The sequence below is a fragment of the Rhipicephalus microplus genome, chromosome 8 (assembly GCF_043290135.1).
Source record: "Rhipicephalus microplus isolate Deutch F79 chromosome 8, USDA_Rmic, whole genome shotgun sequence".
NCBI lineage: Eukaryota > Metazoa > Arthropoda > Arachnida > Ixodida > Ixodidae > Rhipicephalus > Rhipicephalus microplus.
In genome coordinates, this window is record NC_134707.1 from 34,371,924 (window position 1) to 34,382,013 (window position 10,090).

Here is a 10,090-nt window from a genome sequence, read left to right on the forward strand (position 1 = left end):
CTCCTGCCCTCTTTCAACACACACACACGCGTGAGAATTCGCAAAGATACACATCCTCTTCAACAAAACTGTTTTTTTTTTGTGTGTGTCCACTTTGTTCGCTTCCTCCCATTGTAGGAGTGCGTCCTTTTCTCTTCGAGGTCATTTCACCTACCCGCCACCTTGCGGTCACCGGAGGCACCGGTGGAACGACGCCAAGAGGGCGCAAGTGGGAGAGGTCGTTGGCAGAGGCCGTGTGACACCTATTAGGTCGCCTAATTGCGCGCCCTCTAAACACCGTTTCCGGTGCAAGCGGAGCACGGGGCCACGGTTCTTCACGCTGCCTCATTTGTAGCTTTCTACGTGCTAAGGTGCCTCCTCTACTCTCACCGTGCAGCCTTCGCCGGGTTAATGTCGTTTTTCTTAACTTTTTCATGGGCTGCAAGCAAGCCCTATATTGCAGACGATCCGTTCTCTGTTCTTTATCTTCTAGGTACTGTGATTTAAATGGGATGGGCGCACCATCGAAACACCACCATTTGTGTTTTGCTCTTTACGTCATGAATTTTGCACTTTAGGCTCTCTCGTAGCATTTGTCCATTTGTTCTTCCTCTGCTTCGGCACAATGGACCACGTCTTTCTTAGGCACACACTACTGGTGGCCTTACGTGATTTTTGAGCCCTTATTGTTTTTTTTTTATTCATTTTGTCTGTGGTTCGCAAAGAGATGACGTTAGCGACGTCCTCTGTCTTAGCTTGACTGCACGGCCGTGGCTTTTCGCGTCGTACTTCCGGTCCGGATGTCACGTGACCCTGCGAGGGTCACTACGCTGAGGTCATTGGTCGTGTAGCCTCTTCGTCGAATAGCGCGTGACGAACACAAGTGATTTCACACTTTCCTGACCGGATTAATCTACGCGCTGGTCGCACGGTCAGCGCTCGCGTTTCTCATGGCAGTCCCTGCACGCACCCACTGGCTTTCCACACGTTGACGCTCCACCCTCCATGACGTTTATACCGTTTGGTAACCCTAGGAGATGAAGGGTCCGTGAACATGGATCTCGAAGTTTCCGGAATGCAAACCAACAGTAATATGTTCTTATTACCTCAAATGGCCACTCTAACGTCCTACGCCAGCCGCATCCACTGCTCCATATCTTCATTCTTCTCGCTAACTACAGATGACTGAAATAAGCTAGCAAACATCGAACTTTTACAGCAATCTTTAATACCGTTTTCTTTTAACCTTAACTAGTGTGCATAAGTTTATACACCTCAGCTATAACCCCTCAAAGGTGTGATTAGTCTTGTACAGCGGGACGTAAGTGCCTCGTCTCGCTTCGAGCTGTGTTGCGAATATTTGTGTGTTTTTGTATACTGGCTGGCTCCATTTGTTTGATTTTATGTTCTTCTTAGCGCGTTGCCCACTCTGCGAAAACCCCTAAAAGGAATCACAGTACAAAAAAATAGTTACACGAATTATTAAGTATATAATCAAATTAATTATTTGAATAATTGTTTTGTGAAACCGTAGAACTGATACCTGAGTAAATAAATGCCCTCATACGTCAATGTTATCTGATGCTTCGCTTTGCCAATGGAACAAGACTTAGACCTATAAGAGACAAGCAGATATCATCAGCGAATGCACTTATTTCGGTGGCATTATAAAAGCTCCAATATGATCTTGACTTCTGGTAAATAGTTGAACGGTAGTGCTCTTCTTCCTGTCAAAATGTATCAAGACTCACTCGACTGCCATTTGGCAAATAACTAAAGGTCAGCACACTTCAGTGAGGGAATTATGTCACCCTTTACATTCTCCATAAGAGTTTATGCGTTATTTCCGATTGCTAACAAACTCGGACCACGTAGTATCCTGAATTTTATTTTGTATATAAAACAAAACGAAGCTAGGATTTGTGCCTAGATGGCTCTAGATCCAATTGTGACACATTCGTGATTTCTGAACGGCTGCGAATAACTCCATGTTCCTGTTCCTGTCGATAACAATTTTCTCCCCCCCCCCCTCCAACTGCTTTCCTTACTTCTTGAAGAGGTAAGCTTAATGACTTTCCTGTACCGGCTAGTCAGAGGCAAGGTAGGTATTTTCTTTTTACTCTACGATTGTTGTTCTGAGTTGACACATGGATACTAACGCATATCCCTACGCAGCACCGGCGATATCAGCAAGATTTCATGTTTCATGCACAGCCTGTGAAGTTTAGAAATGCTTCATCCAACTCACATTCTTCTATGCGCACAAATACAAACAGTCAGGACAATAACGCAATCAATTTCAAAAGCACGTTCTCAAATCAGGAACGTTTTCAAAACGCACAAAAAAAAGTTGCTAGATCTAACGTACGTCACGTTTTTTATGTTTTTTTTTACTGCAACACCCTTTTTCTATCACCGAAACATAGCCTGACCTGCCCCAACAATTCTCTCAGCACCGATTGTTTCTATGCTCGTTCAGGATATTTCTTTTTGCTCACGCTGTTCGAACCCCCCGCGACGCTTGAAGTGTCACCTCAGGATGTCTCTACTGTCCCCAAAACAAAGATTCGCGAAAACCACAAAGAAAGTGCAGTCTTGTCTGGTTTCCGGTTTAGTTAACACCGCTCCGCCAAGCTGCAAGCCCGAACTCGGTCGTGTGGCCCTCCCTTGTGTGATTTCCTTTCATCTCAGCCGGACGAAAGATGGCGGGGGGGCATTTAAAGTTCCCGAAAAAAACCCGAGGTGACAACAATGATGGCGCGAGCAGCGGCGGAAACCGGAAGTACGATGCTATCCCCGCTGCGGTAAGTGTGAAGGAAAAAGAGGAAAAAACAGAAAGAAAACTCGCGGGAGGTCCCGGGGTTTTTCTTCTACCTGGAGCGCATGACGACCACATTGTACGTCTGGTTATATAGATAGATGGTCGCACGAGCGGTCGACACAACACAGCGCAGAGGACGACACAATGAGCGGACGACAATGCTCGGGAAAAAAAAAGGAGGTGGAATGGCAGCGGAAAGAAATGGAAGCAGAAAACACACAAAGACAACATACCGATACCCAAGTGCGTCAAAGAACACGAAACGACGACATCCGCTGGATGGGATAGAACTGGATATACGCGGCCGTGCGGCTGCAGGGGGATCCCGTATAGCACTTAATCGCGCGACCTTGTTTCCCTATATCTTGCTCCCTTCTTTCCCCATCTTCTGTGTGGAGAAAATCAAAATGGCGTAATGGAAAGAAGACCGGGCCAGGCATTGTTTGCAGAGCAAGAAAATGTACGTGGCACGCGACCATGTGCTCCCACAATACACCCGTGGTGGCGAACCGTAATTTTTTTAGTTTTGTTTGGTTCTTACGTGTGACAAATGGTGTAGCGGCGTAGGTTCATGTGTACGCAGCCGTGGCTGCTTGTGCTACAGTGATGGGGGTAGCACAGTAAGCGGTGACCTCTAGCGTCGATACCTGCATGTCCCCGTGTGGTTGCCTGTGACGCGCGTGTGCCTAACTTTGTGTTGTGTTACACGTGCGGCTGGCTGGCTCCGGTCTTGGTGTTTGAGTAGCCCAGCTGCTTGGGGGTAGACCCTGGTGAAACGTACGCCCCCCCCCCCCCCCCCTCTGTTGTCAAAGTTGAACCGAAGCTGCGCGGATAGGGCTGTCTTTAGGAACGCGGCACGCGCGACCTATGTGTGAGCCCACCCGCGAGGGTGACACCCATCTCATCACCAAGGACGCTGCTCAGCGCAGATGTGCCACATATAGGCGGCCCCTTTAACATTGGTGCACCCGCTTGCGTCGCCCTGTGTTTGCTGGAAATATCCTGCGTGGTGGCCTTCAACTTCAGCGTTATAGCGATTGCAGCAGCGGCTCCCAGCACAGAAAGAACTCGCTATGAGGAAATCCCATCTAACACAAAATATAACCTACGTTATAGCCCGCATATGCTGTAAGCGTGTGTTTGTTACCGATTGTAGTGGGTGGTTCTGTTATTTCAGACCCGCAGGCAATTGCTCAGCATTTTAACCAGTACTTTAAAGTGTATTCTCTGATTCTTGCGCATGTATGTTGGCGTATACCGCAGTGTATCGTCCTAGTGATGTTGGCTTTATTTCTTACTCTGGTGTGTTATCTATGCTTTTGAACCTTAATACAAAAAATCATGTGGTCCCGACAGCCTTCCAAACATATTTCTTCGTCGCTATGCTGAGTCACTGGCTAAATTTCTTGTTGTTTTATTTCGTACTTCTTTAATGTATGGCGAGCTCCCCGAGGACTGGAAGATAGCTCTGGTTGTACCTATCTTTAAAAAAGGCGACCGCCTATGTTTTCAAAATTACCGTCCAATTTAACTAACATCTTCTTGTTGCAAACTAATGGAACACATTGTCGCCACTCACATTCTTGAATACTTAAACGACCATAATATTCTAACAGGTTTCCAGCACGGGTTCAGGAAAGGGTACTCCACCGTCACACAGTTAGTTACAGTATTTCATTCGTTTGCACACACCTTAGACAACACCGGTCAAATAGATGCAATATTTCTAGACTTCAGTAAAGCATTCGATAAGGTACCACATGACAAATTAATTCTTAAGATGCGAAATATTGGCCTCCCCGAAATTCTGGTCACATGGGTTGCAAATTACTTGACAAACCGCAAACAACTGGTCATAATAGATGGAATAGGGTCCGGCTATCTTGATGTCACTTCGGGAGTTCCTCAGGGAAGTGTGCTGGGTCCATTGCTTTTCATACTGTATATAAATGATATTGTTAATGAAATTACAACTGGTGTGCAAATTCGGTTGTTCGTGGATGATGCAGTCTTTTTTCGGGATGTTTCGTGCTGTGCTGATTAGTGTGAACTTAATACCAATCTTACTAATATACTTGAATGGTGCAAGAACTGGGGAATGGTGCTGAACGCCGACAAAACACTGTATCTTCGCATAACACGAAAGAAAGTTCCGTACGACTATCAATACACACTAGGAACATCGCCATTGAAACAAGTCACCAGTCATAAATACCTCGGTGTCACACTAACCAGCAATCTCTCGTGGAATTTACACATTGACAATATTTGCTCATCTGCCTTTCGTAAGCTGTGCTTCTTAAAACACAAACTCAGAAATTCCCCTTCTAACGTCAAGCTCCTCAGCTACTTTACTTTTATTAGACCTAAGCTCGAATATGCCTGTATAGTCTGGGACCCCTACACTAATCACAACATCCGTAAAATAGAAATAATTCAGAGAAAAGCTGTAAGGTTTATTTACTCTAAATACTCACGTACTGATTCTCCCTCACAAATAATGCTTGCTAACTTAATCCCCAGCCTTGAATCCAGGAGAAAGTGCTTCCGTCTTGATTTCCTCTCTTCACTAAGTAAAGGTGCACTGCCCATTGACCCATCTCCGTTCTTGTCACCGTTACAAACAAGACCTACTAGGCACCACAACCCGAATGCTTTCGCCCCATATTTTGCTGCTACTGACACCTTCAAGTACTCTTTTTTTCCGCGTACGATACAAGAGTGGAATGAATTACCCCCTGTATAAGTGCCTTGTTTGCTTGTATTGTTTGTATTTTTGCATTTTATCTTCTTGTGCCCCCCTGCTTGGACCTAACCATGGTCTGCAGTATGTATTAAATAAATAAAAATAAATTTATACAGGTGAGACTTAAGTGTAGACTGTTACGTGGTTCAAAGCTGGCTACTTAGAGGCCGTACAAGAATTGAGACACCTTATAAGTTAAGCGTAGCGCTGTTAACGAAATACGAGCAAAAGTGGCACCCTGCACTGTGAATGTCAATAATTATGTACACGTGCTGTGTTTATATTTCACCCTTTCCATCTAATCTTTCCGGTTATTTGGACACAAAATAGAGTGACTGTCCGCATAAAATCTTCGATCATACGCTGTACATACCAGAGCGTTTTAAGACAAACACTCAGTGACACCTAGCGGGTCACTAAGAAGGTCGGCACCAACAATTATTGTTGTATATGTTAAAGTTGAGCTATGTAAGAGCGGTTTGACCACCTATGGTCTACCGGTCTCACGTCAACACTAACTTCAGAAGCCCTGAAAGGTTGATTTGGCTGTTATTTCACCGTTAGTCCGAAATGAGTTGCTTACATTAAGCAGCACTTCAGTTTAACGTCGTCCCCCCCCCCCCCCCTTCTATTGTGCTACTTCGAATCAAACGCGTCTACGCCGGGCTAGCAAGGCACCACTTAGTGCACTTTATCACGTAGTTTTCTTCTTCTGTAGGAACGACACTGACATCTGAATTGTCAATTACACCTTGTTTACAGAACACAGTGAAGCTTCATCAAAGGTGGCGTTACTTCGTAAAAGCACAGACGTGTCTAGGTGTCTTACCAGTCTTGCGCATAAAGTATATTTAGCGGCCCCATTGCCAACATATCACGGACAGCTGCTTCCGATGCTCTCTGTATGGCCGATGTGACACATGGCCGATGTAACTCATCATTTCTAAGCAAAGCCGGACGAATAAAAAAACCTTGCGTAATGGACTACTTTGGAGAAGCCTTGCCGAAGTTCCTGCGCTAAGTCTGATTATAAGCACTGCTTTAGCTTGTATTCATTCTTCATATGCTTGGCGATAAACCCTCGCAATGAGGACACAACGTTGCAGAGTCGCAAGCCGTAGAGCGATAGCACAGTGTTGGTCCAAGCATGGGTTACAGTCAAATGAATCAATAAACTTTATTTAAAGTCCACAGTTTTCTTCGCGCGAGGAGGGGAGGAAGAGGGGATTAACCCCTGTCCCGGCCCACCCTTCACCACTGGCGAGACGGTGTTAATATGCTGTCCCGTCTAACCATCGATGTGGGACGAGACAGGAGATTAACGTTGGTACAAGGAGAAAAAAAAAAGTTGGTACAGGAGTGGTCGTTACAGCGCTAATTGGAAACAGGCGGCCACGCACCTTCAAAGCTGCCCTTTCAGTGCGCACCCCTTCCTACTTACGTCATCATCATCATCACTGCAGAACAAAGGCCTTTCCCATGTTCCGCCAGTCAACTGGTTCTGTGCTTGCTACTGTCACTTTACACTGGCGAACTTCCTAATCTCGCCTGCCCACCTAACTTTCTGTCTCCTCTTCACCCGCTCGCCTTCTCTTGAAATACAGTCTGTGATCCTTAATGACCAGCGGTTACCTTGCCTTCGTGCTACGTGCCCAACCCGTGTCCATTTCTTCTTCTCAATTTCTACTATGATATCCATAACTCCCGTTTGTTCTCGCATACACTCTGCGTTCTTCTTGTCCCTTGTGGTTACACCTATCATTTTTCCTTTGCATTGTTCGCTGCGTCGTCCTCAACCTAAATTGAACCTTCTTTGTCTACTTATTAGTGCAACCTACATCACCCAAGTGGGCATTATTGTAGGGGGGAGTAATCCTCTGTGTTTCTGCTTCGTAGCTAAGTACCGGTAAAATGATGCTGCTATATACCTTCCTCTTGAGAGATAGTGGCAGTCTGCAATTCATGATTTGTAAATGCATGCGAATGTGGTCCACCCCATTTTTATTCTTCTACGTTACTTCAGTTAAACCCCTTCAGCTATTCTAATTACCCCCCTTACAGAGAACGCCTCAACTCCGAGATTTATTGTACAAACCACCCCTATAATGTAACAATGGGCGCCCAACAGATAGCACAGATATTTGTATAACAAAGAAGAACTTACTGAGAGAATGAATAACCTACTCTAAACACGGACATATATCCTACTTGCCCCAGCAGTCCATTATACGTTCATTACAGCCGGGTAATCATGCATATTTTTAATCTTTTAATTATTATCTGGCGTTTCAACTCTCTAAACCACGATATGATTACGAGAGACGCCGTAGTAGAGGGCTCCGGAAATTTTGACCATCTGGTGTTCTAAACTGTACGCCGACATCGCACAGTAGACGGGCCTGTACCATTTCACGTCGATCAAAGTGCGACTGCCACAGCCGGGATCGAAACCGCGACCTTTCGACCAGCAACCAAGCACCCTGTACACTGTTCCACCGAGGCGTGTACTTCCAAATTATAGGAAAAAGTTTCTAGCACCAATGCTTGCTACTCACGAAGAAGGTCTGCAGCGTGCATGTAGTGGTACTAAGGTGGCAGTTTCGGGAACGTTCATTTTGCAAAACCCAATGCATTACGCATTACCACCGATGTTTGCTACACAAAAGACAGAGTAACAATGGGAGCCTAATGGTCAGTAACACCATCTTGCAACATGGCGGAACTCTCTCGGTTTGCGGGTCACATTTCTTAACCGGAAACGTGTATCCTTTTCCGCCAGACACTTCGCCTCGAACAAAAAGCCAAACGTTTACTTTCCCGAGTTCACGCCTTCCAAAAGTTTCAATAAATTCTCTCGAGCAAAAGGATCAGTGACACTTCTAAGTGAAACCCAAAGCCGACCGTAGTTTGTAAGACTGCGACCCCGTGAAAGCCCGTAAGCTCCATTTTTCCTTCACGGCGATTCCGTAAGAAAAAAGGGGAGAAGGGGGAGTTAAAAGGACGCCACAAACGAACCGCAAAACGCCGTTTATCGGGCCATTGTCGACGATCATGCGCCTATTTTTCGGTCCCCGTTCGTAGCTATTGCGTCAGCCCTTCTTCCGTTCCGGTCTGCGGTCTGACTTTTTTGTCTCACAACCGTTTGACATCACAGATCCTGCTAATCTCACGGACCGAACAGGTTCTCGTGAGGCGAGTTAGAAAACGGACATGACAAGTCTGTGGTTTCCTTGCTTTTTTTAGGCGCCTAGACTTCCGTATATATATACGTTTCTTTCCTGTTCCCTTCGCGACGGTTTTCATAAAGCAGCGTGTCAAAAGGAGTTGCCTTTTTTGTTGTTATAACAAGAGTGTCGTCCACGGTTCAGTGAACGAACAAGCGATGCAGCCTGTCAGAGAAGGGGGCCTGGCTAATCCAGTCTTATTGAGACACTTCACTCCATTGTCGGGGCACTGTTTTACGCTCCTTTGTTCTCCCTTTCTTCATGGGTCTAGCTGCATAGTCATCCTATTTCGGGAAGCGACAGCTTCACGCTTCCCGCAATGTGGTTCGACACCGAAGCCACTCAGGCCTCTCGGGATGAAACCGGAGACGCGTTGTTGCGAATCGAGTGTTATAGTATTAATCGTGACTGATTCTCCGCGGAATCTTGGTGATTGAAGTTGTCGTCATCATCAGCATGACTAATCTCACTGCAGGGCAATCGCATCTCCCACGTTTCTCCAATGAACCGTGTCCTACGCTTATTGTGGTAACGTTGCTTCCAAAAAAAATTGTGTTCTCATCTGCCCACCTAATTTTCTGTCTTCCCCTCAAGTGCTTATACCTTTTCTTGAAATCCAGTAGATCACTATTATTTACCAGCAGTTTTCAAGAGTAACAAAGACCAGATTTCGAGAGGAGGTCAGTCGCTGAGGTGTCGCAGTGCTAATCTCTACAACACGGGTTCGATTGCCCAGTCATGCCGGCCTCATTCCGATTGTTCGAAATGCCGAAAACACCCATTTGCTTGAAATTCAGTTCCTCGCTGATGAACCCGAGGATGTTAAAATTAATTTCTTGTCTGCCACTAAGACTTGCCTCGCGGCCATATATTTGTCATGGTCGATGAAAACCGAGCATTTCATTTTTAATAGGGGGTTAACAGGAAAGTTGTAATGGAATGGGATAACATTATGGAAGGCTATCGAGGCATGATCCGGCGTGTGGTCGCCAGCTTCCACTTTGGCACAGAAGGCCTACCCTTTCCGCCACGTCACAGGCGCGTTGAATTGCTCATAGCTGCTTTGAAATCCGGACTGCGTAGGGCACCATCCCATTTGGGGTGGGGGCGCCGAGTTGCAATGGTTAGGCCGAAATTTGTCCGTCCTTTGCACGCGAAAACTCCTAGAGCGCATGTGCCGAGGAAATTGGGTAAGCCCCACGGGTGGCACTGATTCACTGAAACCGAAAGAAACTCGAGGGCGGCAAACAGGTGTTAAGGTATTAAATCTAGCCTGCATGATCCGCCTATTCCCCTTAGTGGGTTGATACAAATCATCCA